The sequence below is a fragment of the Aethalodelphis obliquidens genome, unplaced genomic scaffold, assembly GCF_003676395.1.
Source record: "Aethalodelphis obliquidens isolate GAN/ISIS:26980383/991018 unplaced genomic scaffold, ASM367639v1 scaffold23, whole genome shotgun sequence".
NCBI lineage: Eukaryota > Metazoa > Chordata > Mammalia > Artiodactyla > Delphinidae > Aethalodelphis > Aethalodelphis obliquidens.
This window is the reverse complement of record NW_020837967.1, coordinates 8,873,311-8,887,487: the sequence shown is the minus strand read 5'-3', so window position 1 is coordinate 8,887,487 and position 14,177 is coordinate 8,873,311. Positions and strand designations below refer to the sequence as shown.

The window sequence follows — 14,177 nt, the reverse complement described above, 5'->3', positions numbered from 1 at the left end:
GTGTGTGTGTGTGTGTGTGTGTGTGTGTGTGTGTGTGTGTGTGTGTGCGCGCGCGCACTGGGGGAAGGGGGAAACCTAAAGCTCTAGCTCTAAATCAGAAAATTAACCTTAACTCCGTCTCACCCTTATTCACACATCCTATCTAACTGTGTTACTCAATACTTCTTAAATCCATCCATTCCTGTGCAACCCTATGAATGCTCTGAGATCAGGCCCTCAGCAGTTCCAGTTTGTATTAATCTTTATCAAAGAAATACTAACAACTGTTAATATTTACACAGTACTTACTATAAGCCAAACACAAATCTAAGTGCTTTATGTAAGTTCACTTAATCCTCCCAACAAACTGATTAGGTAGGGTCCAATGTTCTCCCCATTTTCTAGATAAGAAAACTGATCACAGAGTGATTAAGAAACTTGCTTTAAGGTCATGGAGCTATTCAGACCCGTGCTGTAACCCCTGCCCTCAACTGCAATATACAACTATACTGCCTTACTAACATCCTTAGTGAATACTTAGATACATGCCAGGCGTTGTACTAGGCTGAGGATACAGTGGTCAATAAACAAAGTTCTTGACCTTCAAGAAAGTTAGACTCTTGGATCTGGCACTCAGAAACAAAAATAACCTACGTAAACCACAGAGCTGACTATGTCACTCTGGTACTGAAAGCTGTTTGTGATTGTCCACTATAGATAGCATCCGGTTTAAGCTCATTGGCAACATGGCCCACCAAGCTTCCATGGTTTGACCTTGGACTAAAGCACCTCTCCACCTTGCTCTTCTCATGGGACTCCCTTCCTTGACATCATAATCTGGTAACTTCTCTGCTTAGAGGTCACTGAACACAACAGGCTGATTCACACACCCTGCCGTTTATCCTCATTGTTTTCTGTACCTAAAATTCTTCTCTTCTCCTTGCCTCCCCCTTTCCACCCATTCCCCTAACTCCTACTGATAGTTCAGCCTTGGCCCAGAATATCTGCTTTCAAGAAATTTTCTGGGCCCACGTAAGCTAGGTAAGGTGCCCTCTTATGCATTACTTCAGAACTCTATTAGAGGATTAAACCATGCTCAACTGTGATTATGAGTGTTTCTTCAAGGTAGGGACTATTCTGTAACTGTCTATCAAAAAGCTGTCACTGTCTGCTTCACATTCCTTTCCTCCCCTTATAAAAATAGAATCATACTACACACCCTGCTTATAAATTATTTTAATGGTTGCACAGATTACCTTTTAGCTTTATTGAAGTTTTAGCAGAATCAGACTGGCATTGACTTCTCTGCTGAGACCAACAGGTTCCTGATAGAATGGGTTTATGTGCAGTGATAATCCATTCTTAGATGGATGTTCAGAGCAGCATTATTCGTAAAGGCCAAAAAAGTGGAAATAACTCAAATGTCTATCGAGCAATAAATGGATAAATAAAATGCAGTACATCCATACAACAGATTATTATTCTGTAATACAAGAGAATGGAGTACTAATAGATGCTACAATACAGATGAACCTTGAAAACACACTATGTGAATAAAGTTGGTCACAAAAGACCACATGTTTTAGGATTCCACTTACGTACATGAAATATCCAGAATAGGCAAATCCACAGACACAGGAAGTATTTCAGTGGTTGCACAGGGCTAGAGGACTTGGAGAAAAATGGGAAGTGATTGCTAATTAGGTGATGAAAATGTTCTAGTATTGATTGTCATCATGTTTGTACAACCCTGTGAATGCGCTAAAAACCACTGAATTGTACCGTTCAAGAGTACACTGAAATGGTATGTGAAGCATAACTCAATAAAGCTGTCAGACACTTAAGGTGAAATAATCATATCAAAAACTTTGGAGCGGGCTTCCCTGGTGGCGCAGTGGTTAAGAGTCCGCCAGGGTTCGTGCCCCGGTCCGGGAAGATCCCACATGCTGCAGAGCGGCTGGGCCCGTGAGCCATGGCCGCTGAGCCTGCACGTCCGGAGCCTGTGCTCCGCAACCGGAAAGGCCCGAGTACCACAAAAAAACAAACAAACAAAAAACTTTGGAGCAATTTAACGTGGAGGGGAGGGGAGAAAAGGTATATTTACATGGTTGTAAATTCTGAAATCTCAGTCTTCCTCTCACTCCCATGCTCTAGTCACCAGCTCCCATCACCAGAGGCATATATTATATGTGTCTGAGGGTATTTTATACATATATATTGTTATTCCCCCTTTTTACATAAATGAATATAGAGAGGGTCTTTTTCTACTTGTTTTACATAAATGGTATTACACTGCTTACTTAACAATATATTCACTTAACAGTATATTTGGGAAAGTATTCCATTTTAATACACAAGGGTTTCTTTAATCTTAATAGCATTTCATTGTTTGGCTGTATCTGGATTCATTCTACTAAGTTTGATATGATATGTGATGAGTCCTCCAAAATTGAAGTGCCTAGTTTAATATCAGTAATTTTAAGTTAAATAGTTTTTTTTTTATGAATTAGTAAGCTCTTTTTTTTCTTTTTGCAGTATGTGGGCCTCTCACTGTTGTGGCCTCTCCCGTTGCGGAGCACAGGCTCCAGACGCGCAGGCCCAGCGGCCATGGCTCACGGGCCCAGCCTCTCCGTGGCATGTGGGATCTTCCCGGACCGGGGCACGAACCCGCGTCCCCTGCATCGGCAGGCGGACTCTCAACCACTGCACCACCAGGGAAGCCCAGTAAGCTCTTTTTATGTTGACATTAACAAGGTTTTCTTCTAAAGATACTAATAACACAATTTAAGTTACAACTGCTATACTAGTTGATAAGAGAAGAAAATTACACTATTACCATTAACTACCGTTTACTAAATACCTTCTGAATTCCTCCTATGCTATACATATTATACATATAAGCATTACTAACCATCAACCTGCAAGTCAGCAAAATCCAGACTGCAGGAAACTACTGGATAATCAGATTTCTTCAATAAACTATGCACACACATAAGAGGAAAAGAGAGAAAAGAAAATGAGAGTGGGAGAGAGATATATGTGGAATGGAAACTGAACTAAAATAGACTAAAAAGGCACATTCATCTACCACAGTGTGACTGATCTTATTTGGATCTAGATTTAAGCTCCTTTTAAAAATTATATTTATGATAACCCTGGAAATTTATAAACTGATGGGATATTTGATGACTTTAAAAAATAATGTTTATAACAATAATTATGAGAGCTTTAAAACTGAGAGTCCTTATCTGTCAGAGACACATGCCAAAATATTTATGGATGTAATAAATGCTGTCTGAGATCTGCTTCAAAATTAAACAGCTTGTTTATGAATTGATAATTGTTGAGAATGAGTGATAAGTACATGAGGGATTATTATAATATGCATTTTCTGTGTATGTTTGCGATTTTCCAAAGTAAAAGGGTAAAAAAAAAAATCTTCACCATCATCATCATTAACAGTTCCATAAATATGGGGGGAAGCAGATAAAAGAAATCAGAAAGCTTAAAAAAAAAGTAGTATTAATCCAAAAGGTCTAACATTCAATTAATATGCATTCTGGAAAATTAGAATGAGAGGTAATTATCAAAGAAAAAATATCCCAGAACTAATGAACATTAGTTTTCCAACTTAAAAGGGCATACTGAATACCCAGAATATTTGATTTTAAAAATAAATAACAAGGCACCTCTTTTTGACACATTAAAACACTGGGGGTAAAGAAAAGATTCCGTAAGTTTTCAGAAAGGAAAAAACGACTACATAAATTAAAGTCTTTAGATTTACAAGAGCAACACTGGAAGCTGGAAGGTAATATAAAGCAATGCCTTCAAAATTCTCAGGGAAAATGACTAACCACCTAGAATTCTCTATCAAGAGTGGTATCAGGGCTTCCCTGGTGGCGCAGTGGTTGAGAGTCCGCCTGCCAATGCAGGGGACGCGGGTTCGTGCCCCGGTCCGGGAGGATCCCACCTGCCGCGGAGCGGCTGGGCCCGTGAGCCATGGCCGCTGAGCCTGCACGTCCGGAGCCTGTGCTCCGCAACGGGAGAGGCCACAACAGTGAGAGGCCCGCGTAACGCAAAAAACAAACAAACAAACAAACAAACAAAAACAACTTCAACAAGATACCACTATACACTTATTAGAATGGCTCAAAAATTCTGACAGTATCAAATGCAGATGAGACATGGAGCAACTGAAACTCTCATTTGCTGCAGGTGGGAATTTAAAATGAAATAACCACTTAGGCAGTTTCTATTAAAATTAAGCAAACACTTCCCATGTGACCCAGCAATCCCATTCCTGGCTATTTATAGATGAGAAATGAAGACATACATTTACAGAAAAACCTAAACACAAAATTTTAGAGCACCTTTATTCATGACTACCAAAACCCAGAAACCCAAATGTGCCATCAACTAGTGAATGGAAAACAAAATGTGGTGCTTTCACACAATGGTGTACTATTCAACATTAAAATGGACCAAATCATGTGGACAACAATGGGTGATTCTCAAAAGCATTATGCCAAGTGAAAGTAGACAGACTCATTAGGCTACGTATTGTATGGCTGCTGAAAAAGGCAAAAATATAGGACATACATCAGATTACTGGTTGTCAGAGACTCAGGATGGACTACAAAGGAGCAAATAGGAAACTTCTGGGGTGATAAGATATTCTATATCTTGATTGTGGTGGTGGTTATGTGACCATATAAATTTGTCAAAATTCAAATAACTGTGTATCTTTTTAGGGTGAACTTTACTATGTGTAAGTTATACCTCAATAAACCTGACCCCTCAAACTCAACATGTCCATCCATTTCCAGTATTTCACATCTTAATAAATATTTTCATACATCTAGCTCCTCAAGGTAGAAATTTTATTAATCATTCTTGATTTCTCTTACTCTCTTCTTCAAATCAATGAATAAGTCCTATCAACCCTATCTTCTAACCATTTCTTGAATCCAACCACTACTTCCCATTCCCACTGACATCACCCTAATCCAAACCACCACCTCTCACCCAACTACTGCCTCCTAAATGAGCCACCTGTATCCTCTTTTGCCCCCTTGTTACATTCCAAATACTGTGGCCAATGTAAGCTTTCCAAAAATGCAAGTCTGATAATATCATACCCTCTGCTTACAATTCTTCAAAGACTTTTAACTTACAATCCTTATTATCTATCAATTATCATTTAAGAAAAAATAAAACTTCTCTGTGCTTTCTTAATTTATCACTGACTTCCCATGAAAGTCAATAAATACTTTACTAATATTCTGACAACAAAGACTTTTAAATCGGTTACCAGTTCTAAGAGAATAGCTAGGTAATCCAAAGTAAAGATGAAAATAAAGAAGCAATCAGGAAAATCAAATTAATAAGCTATCCAGATTTCTGATAGCAATGTTCTAAAATCTCTTTTGCTTTTAAAGTTTTTCTCCTCATACACATACCTCACTCCTCAGAACACTGAAAGGTGACCTGTCACTAACCTTTCCTTTCTCCTGAAAATCTTAACTTTCCAGTGAGTTTTAGGTACTGAGGCTGAAAGAGCTCCAAAATAACATGGTACTGCCCCAAAGTATGATGTGTTAACACAGCCTAACAAAATTCCCACTCCAAAAATGTTTTAAAAACAAAGTTACTAGTAATAGCAGAAATACAAAAGATATAACTTTGCAAAGATCAGATGGATTTTAATTTGGAGTGATACTGTGTAGTTCTTCACTTAGACATTTTTCATACAAAGAAGTGACTTGGATAATTACATTTCAGCAGGTAAAGCAGTAACAGAATCTCAAAACATTCCATTTTAAGCCTAGAACTGACATTGGTGCATAATTAGATATTTTATTTGAAGTATAAACTATTTTAGTAAAATGTATAACATGTTTAACATACTGATCAGTATGACTACAGCTTAACTACTGATAAACATTTCAGTTGCCTTCCAAAAGTATAATTATCAATAATGTAAATGGCTAAACGCTTAAAGTTGTGAGTCTCTTTTTAGTTAAAAAAACAAAACAAAACCAAAAAACTAGCAAATGATAATTTTTTATTTCAGTATTGATCAGTACCAGCAACAAAAATTTGGCATTCCAAAAATTACCAAAAAGATATAATACTGGGGACTAAAAAAATTTCAGGTAAGTCAACATACCATAGTTAGTTTTCAAAATGACATTCAGGGGGCTTATTGAGCAGGTTATATTCTAAATACACAAAATAAGGAAAATACTTAAGACCCAATCAAAGAGCATTATTAACTTTGCAATATTTTCCATTTCAAGGGCTGTCTCTAGTGTACACTGACCAAAAATGCTACCATGATTTCATATGAAAATAAGCTCCAAGAATGCATCTAAATACTTCCATCTTATGTACTGAATGTGTGATCCATTAGCTATAGCTAAGAGGTACCTTTGTTAGTTGGAGGCTCAGGGTACAAAGCTTACTGTTGCAATGAGGTTTGACACACAAGATCCACACCACAAATGTCATCTCCATCACATGACTTTCCTACCTAAGAATTTCTAGTAGTATGCTTAAAAAAAAAAAAAAGGAGGAAACTGGTGTAGAAAACAGTAAAGAGAAATACAGCAGTCTGTCATCCCAGTTGGCAAAATGTATAGTGCAAGATGAAAACCTCAGTCTCAAAAAAAGGGAAGGGGGACAGTGGTAAGTAGGGAATGTACTTATAATACAACAAAAAAGTTACAGAAGACATTTGCTTCCAAAATAAAGCTAATTTGACCAGAATTAAAGACCCTTCTCTCCTCAATGAACTTGAGACTCTCCCACACATCTACACAGACAGTATTTCTTTCCAAGTTTTCACATTGCTCCTATCAGCATGAAGTTTAATGTCTTCTTCACTTGCTTTCTCACTTTTTTCCATTTTTAACAATCTAAGCAAGGAATCTAAGATACCAACCAGCCTTAAAAAAAAAAATTCTTTTGTTTTGCGGTACCCGGGCCTCTCACTGTTGTGGCATCTCCCGTTCCGGAGCACAGGATCCGGATGCGCAGGCTCAGCGGCCATGGCTCACGGGCCTAGCCGCTCCGTGGCATGTGGGATCTTCCCAGAATGGGGCACGAACCCGTGTCCCCTGCATCAGCAGGCGGACTCTCAACCACTGTGCCACCAGGGAGGCCAAAAAAAAAAATTCTTATATACGTATCAGGGATGAGTTAGAGAACCTGAATTTGTCTGAGTCTCTCATGGGTAGGCAAGCCCAGTTTGGCATGCAGGCTAGACAAGGCTATGACCAATAAGCCTTTTCACATATAATCCAATTAAGAGTGCATTTTTTTTCTAGGCCTGACTTTCTATCCAAATATTAAAAATGGTTACTCTAATTATCCTCTCTTTGCACAACCCAATGACTTGCAGTATTTGTTATCCTATTCTGAGAGCTAAATTAAGTCACATATATCTAAAAACCTTGGATTCATTATTTTGGTAACTTTATACTACATACATTATTATGACTATTAGAAAAGTATGCTCTATTTCTGTCAGAAAATAGTAGTCATAAATAAAAGGGGATAGCTAGTGTAAATGCTATAGTGCTTGATTGGAATCAGAGTTATCAGTGTGAACTCATGGTTTTTAACACACACACAAAGATAAAAAGATATAGAGATAAACATAGACGTTTGTGTATGCATGGATTAGTATACATATATAGTTCTCGCTCTGCTCACTGAGCGGGCCTAGGAGCAATGACACCCCAGTGGCAATGAACACACACAGCATCCAGATCTTGGTTTCTAGATACCATTCTCCAACAGAAGGAACCAGCGTTTGGAGAAGTGATTGGTTCCAGGGCTGCAGCAGGGAAAATATGAGCCTGGACATCTTATGATGCCAGAAAATAGAAGTGCTTTCCTAAAGAGGATGGGGGATGTCCAAAAGACAAAGAGCTAACCTGAAAGCCACAGTGGAACAATTGAGCGATAAAATAAATAATGATAGAATTAGATTATAAACCATAGAGTAAAACAAATATCTATGACCCAACACTGATACAAACAAATTACGGAATAAACAAATATGGAGAAGGGACAGTTCTCCCTTATAGAAGAATTCCAATTAATAAGTGTAGAAGGAAATGAGAAATATATAAAATTGCCATCAGGTGAACACTACTATAATAATTATTACAAGCAAGAACTACCAAAGGATGCTGCAACGAATGGGCAAAAATTTGAGAACAGGATTTCTGCACAGTTTCAATCTCCCCCAAGATATCCAGTAATTACAAAGAGAAAAACAGTAACTTTACAAGCAGAGAAATTTAACAGACATGACCTTAATGAGAGTCAACATCACCTCTAATAGGATATACTGACACCCTGTATCCTGTGATGTGACGCATTGAGTAGGACTCAGCATCACTTCTCTAGTATTCCTGACAAAAATGTACAACCTCAATCTAACTATGAGAAAACATCAGACAAACCAAAGTTGAGAGACATTCTACAAAATAACTGACCACACTCATCACAAGCATGAAGGTGATGGAAGATGAGAAAAGACTACCACAGATCAGAAGAGACTAGGGAGACACATGCTAAATGCTGCGTCTGATCCTGGATTGAATCTTGAAAGAGGTAAAGGACATTACAGGAAAAACTGGTGAGATTCAAATAAGGTCTGTAGTTTAACAGTATTGTAACAATGTTAGTTATCCTCATTTTTATCATTGTGCTCTGGTTATGTAAGCTGTTAACATTACAAAAGGCTGGGGGAAAAGTATACTTGGGCTCTCTGTACTATTTGTGCAACTTCTCTGTAAGTCTAAAATTACTCCAACATTTAAAAAACTTGGGGGGACTTCCCTGGTGGTCCAGGGGTTAAGACTCCACACTTTCACTGCAGGGGGCACAGATGGGAAAATTCCATATGCTGCACAGTGCAGCCAAAACTAAATAAATAAATAAATAAAATTTTAAGTATCTTGTACTTTTTTTCAACTGAAGTAAAACAAAGTTGAAAAATTCAAGGAATATCTATACAGGGTAAATCCAACATTTCGCTATTTGAAAAGCAACCTACATTGGAACAGGACTTAAGTCACTGAGTTAATAGATATTTATTAAGTATTTACAATATTCAGACCTCTCTCTACCAAGTACTAGAGATGCTGCCTTCAAGAAGCATACAGATGATAAGAGAAACAAAAATGATAAACTATTAGCCTGATTGATGAAAAATTCCGACACACAATCAGGCTATAATCCAATGATTAAATAACAACAGTAACATCATTTACAATGTTAAAGAATATAAATGAAAATCCCTTGGATAACTAAAATCTTCAAATAGGACATTAACATCTATACATTTCCAGAGTTCAAGTAGGCTTAACACATTCACCACACGTTTCATAGTAATTAGTGTCTAATGCTTCAAAAAGAAATATTAAATATTTTCTACCAAAGATTATATTTCTCCAACCTAGAAACTAGCTGCTTACTTATCTCAGACAAAAAAGAAAACAAAGGAGGTAACAATAACAAAAATAACCACAAGAATCAAACTGAACAAAACAGTTCATAAACAAAACAGTTCATAAATCAAGAACAATCTCCGAAAAAAAAGAGGCAGATCAATTTACATAGGAAGTTATGTGGCTAAAGACAGCTAACTGAAAACCAAAATGCCAACCAATATAAAAAGTATTATAAATTCAGTAGAGAACACAGTAAGTCTGGATTTTTTCATTCTTCAAAATAACAAAGCTTAAAGCAACTTACAGAATATTCCATCTCCCCTCCTCCAGGTCAAACAACAGGGTTTAACTGCACCCAAAAGTTGTTGCAGATGCTAATATCATGATCTTAACACTACTCACTGCCTCAAAATTTTTAAGAATCAAAGGAACTTCACTGTTCTAGTATCTCCAACAGGCCTTTCCAAATACACAGTAGTAACATAGTTTGAATCTATATACAGATCTTCTTCAACTTAAGATCAGGTTACATCCCACTAAACCCATCAGAAGTTAAAAATATCGTTAGGTTGAAATGCATTTAATATACCTAACCTACGAACATCATAGCTGAGCCTAGCCTACCTTACACGTGCTCAGGACACTTACATGAGTCCACGGTTGGGCAAAATCATCTAACACAAAGCCTACTTTATAATAAAGTATTGAATATCTCATGTAATTTTTTGACTACTGTACTGAAAGTGAAAAACAGAATGGTTTTATGGGCACAGAATGATTCTAAGTATATTGGTTGTTCACCCTCGTAATTGCTAGGCTGACTGGGATCTGAGGCTCACTGCCCAGCATCACGAGATTATCATACTCCATATTGCTAGCCCAAGAAAAGATCAAAATTCAAAGTATGGTTTCTACTGAAGGCATATCACTTTTGTACCATCATAAAGTCGAAAAATTGTAAGTCAAACCATCGTAAATCGGGGAAGGTCTGTATTCTTTAAGATAATAACACAAAGATTATGCTAACATCTGCAATGCAATAGAAACATCACTGTTAAGATTCAAACCCAGGCAAAGAGCCAGATCACTCTGAACAAATAGTTTATTAACTGGTTACTGAGAGAGAATTCAGTCATACATCTCAAGTATCAATAACTTGTTATGTCTCATGATAACATTCCAAATTTCTGCTTGTTTTTCTAAGATTTAACATCAGCCAAACTTCTTCAAAATATTAACATTCAAGGGCTTGATCTTGTCATTAATTTATCTGAATTTAACTGACAGTACATACATGAAAACGCTGCTTTCAATCATAATCAAACATTATTTTAGCATGTAAAGAAAATAGGCAGATAAGGTGAAACACACCCACACACCCACACACACACAAACAGTGCAAACTTCTGTAAAAAGCCTCACAAAAATAAAAGCTCTTTAAACAACTCCACATGTGCAGTTCCCAAACTCAAAGAGGGCAGGGACCAAATCAGAAAATGTTGCAGTGCCCCAGGACTGTCTCCTCTTCTTTCTACATTCTTTCTTTAGGTGGTCTCATACTGCTTCATAACTTTTAAATACTATTTAATACTCTTAAAAATACAAGGTGTCAAAGCAAGGAAAGTATGCTTCCACTTTAGCCAAATGGGGAAAAGAATCTACACACATTTGCCTACATGTGCACAAAATATATCTTTGGAAAGATGAGTAAGAAACCACTAACATATTTGGCCTTGACAAAAACTGCAGGGACAAGAAATAGAGGAGATTTTCATTCTATATCCCATCAAACATTTCAAATTCTGAATCAGGTGAATGTAGTTTTTATCCAAACATAATTATAATAAACCAACAGATAAAGGCGGATGACTCCCCATCTCTTTCTCTTACTAGAATTTAAATCTGACGAAGGCAGAGATTTTTGTCTATTTTTTCACTACTACACACCCCCACCGCCTAGTCCACAGCTAGTACTTGAAAACTATTTGCTGAATGGACGAAGGACTCCCTAACCTCTCCACTGAAGTCCAGACGTGTATATCCAACTGCCTGCTTCTCAACTCCACGTGAACATCTAACAGGTCCTATGTAACACGTCCCCTCCAACCCTATCCCCATACAACAACCTGCTTCCCTCACTTCTTCCCCATCCCAACACGTGGCATCACCAAGCCCCAGGTGAAGCCCCAAACCCAGGAGTCACCCCTGTCCCAACCAACTGCATTCCCATCCAACCATGCCAAATCACTACTTTTAACTATAAAATATATCTCAAAATCTTTTTTACTGGACTCCAGTCACTACTCAAATCTGCCACAGCCTTCTCACTGGTATCCCTGCTATTCTCCTCTTATCCAATCTCCTTCACAGTCAGATTGTAAACCAGACCATATCACTCCCAGCTTCACAAAAAGGAAATAGCTTTTCAATGTACTTTAAGAATAAAAGCCAAGCAAGCTCCTTTGGATAACAGACCTCACATGACCTGACCCCTGGCTACCACCTAACCTCTTCTCTCTCGCGAGGGTCCCAGCTCACCTTCACTGAGTTTCTTTCAATTTGCCGAACCCAAGCTTGAAACCACCTCTAGGGATTTCCATTTACTGTTCCCTCAGACAGGAACACTCTTCCCTCAGACTTCCAAAGGCTAAATCCTTCCCACTTTTCAGGTGTCAGGTCAAAAGTCACCTCAGTCAGGTCTTTCCTGACCACAGCATCTGAAGCAGTCTGTCCCAGTCACTACCACAACTCCCTATTTTACTTCCTTTATAGCACTTATGATTCTCTGAAATTGCTTTTATTTCTTAATTACTTTCTGACTTTCCCTTACCTCCCAGAATTGAAGCTCCAGGAAAGCAGAAATTTCATGTGTCTTGTTTATGGTTGTATCCCTAATGCTTCCAGTAATGCTTGGCATACGAATCAGGTGCTTAATAAATATTGAACTGTTAGACAAGGCAAAACTGACTTTAAAGAAGGTCCACAGCATTTAATTTAGTGACAAACTGGTGAAGATAAAAAACATGAATAAACTACCTTTCCATATAAAACACTGAAAAAATCACCAAAGGGTGGAGAGTGAAATAACAGTATTTCAGATGCAAGTGAACATTCAAAGACATAGAAAAGGTATTTTTCACATACTTTGTGCATGCACACTACAGAGATGTTCCCCCAACTTATAAACAGCATCTCGCGGCGGGGGGTGGGGGGAAGAAGATTAACTCAAGACACTGTGTACATCTGCTATTTCATCTCTGACTCTTTTGGAAGGGTCTTCCAAACACTATATTTGGGCAAAAGAGGCAAAATATAAACAATTTGTTCAACTGTCTGTCTTGGAAAGAACTGTGAGATTGTAAAAAGGAAGGAGCAGTCTTTTGAGTGTGTTTAAATGCCTATTACGTAGTCGGTAGTAAATGAGAACTAAGTGATTATTTCCCATACCTTACTATGAGTGTAGATTTGGGACAGGTCTAGTTCAAAGATGCTTACACTGTAAAGTCAAACAGTCTGTAGCAAATGTTAATAGTTTTTATCTTATTATCAAAATTTTAACTTCCAAGGTACTGTCCTTCAACTGGTAATAGTAATCCCTGGGGAAAGGAGAGGATTTAACGATAACAACAGCCTGCAACTCGCAAATGTTTTATGTACATGCACGTATTTGCGGGGTGATGGGGAATGGTGCAGACTCCCTGGTGTGTAACTAAGTGCTCTTAAGAGAGTCTAAGGATCTAATTTCACCAAACCCTAAGTGGTGAGACAGGTCTAGCATGCACATAGGACACTACTCCCCAGAGCTATCAATCTTCGCTGTCTGCGGAAACAAAAGTGAAAACACTCGTAGTAAGGATATAAGAGACTGATGCCGCCCCCCCCCCCCCCCCCCCCCCCCACCCCCAGAGCTCTGCGCCCGCGTGAGGACGTAAATAAGCAGAGAACACGCACTCGCACCTTCCCTCCCTAAGAGGAAAATGAGGCCGAGGGAGGGGCGGCCAAGACCGGCTTGGGAGGCCCGGGATGCAGTCCGGGGGCGGCCGGGCTCCGGGGCTGGCGCTCCTGGAGCCGGGGTCACCCACAGGACACCCGGTCCCCAGCCGCCCCTCCATCCCTCCCCTCCCCCTCCGTGCCCCCAACTCCTCTCCCCGCCCCAGCCCCGCCACCCACTAACCGGGAAGGGAAGTTTCCCGGTGCCCGCAACCGGATCCGGGCCTTCAGCGGGTTACCTGCTGCAGAGGCGGGACGCGGGGCAGGGGCCAGGGGTGGGAGACAGCCCGAGGGCGCGCAGGACGAAGCCCGGCGAGGAGGGTGGGCGGCGGCGGCTGTCAGCTCCGTCCCTGCTCACCGCGCTGCCATTACTGCGCGCAGGCGCCTCCCCGCCGGCCGCCGCCACCGCCGAGAAGGGGGGGGGGGGCCCGGGCCGGGGCCGCGGCCGGGCACTCACCTGCCGCCGCGGAACACGGCAGAGCTCCCAGATGGGACGGCGCTGTGGGAAGTGGAAAGGGGAGAAGGGCGGGCGGGCTATGCGAGCTGTGAAACAACTGTCCTCCAATGCCCGGCTTTCCCGAACCGCCCTCGGAGCTCCTCTTCCGCGGCCTCCAACCCCCCCTGCGCCGGCGATGGTAGAGTCCGCGTACGGCGAGTGCCGAGGGCCGCTCTTGTGCGATCGCGGAAGGCCACGGGACCCGTGCTCCGAGCGGCTGCGAGCGGCTCCCAGTGCCTTCG

The 14,177-nt window shown here is 40.0% G+C and overlaps 1 protein-coding gene across 3 annotated transcripts in view; it reads right to left on the bottom strand.

Moving 5' to 3' along the window:
- Positions 1-14,000, bottom strand: part of CUL2 (cullin 2) — an 80,422-nt gene extending 66,422 nt beyond the window's left edge. Inside the window, exon 1 of one of the 3 annotated variants that reach the window (XM_027121734.1) lies at positions 13,897-14,000. The gene's annotated coding sequence lies outside the window, so the exon portion shown is untranslated. Of the gene's footprint in view, positions 1-13,623; positions 13,849-13,896 lie in introns of those variants that run through there. The other 2 variants (XM_027121732.1, XM_027121733.1) reach the window with 2 other exon arrangements.
- Between the last annotated feature and the right edge of the window lie 177 nt (positions 14,001-14,177).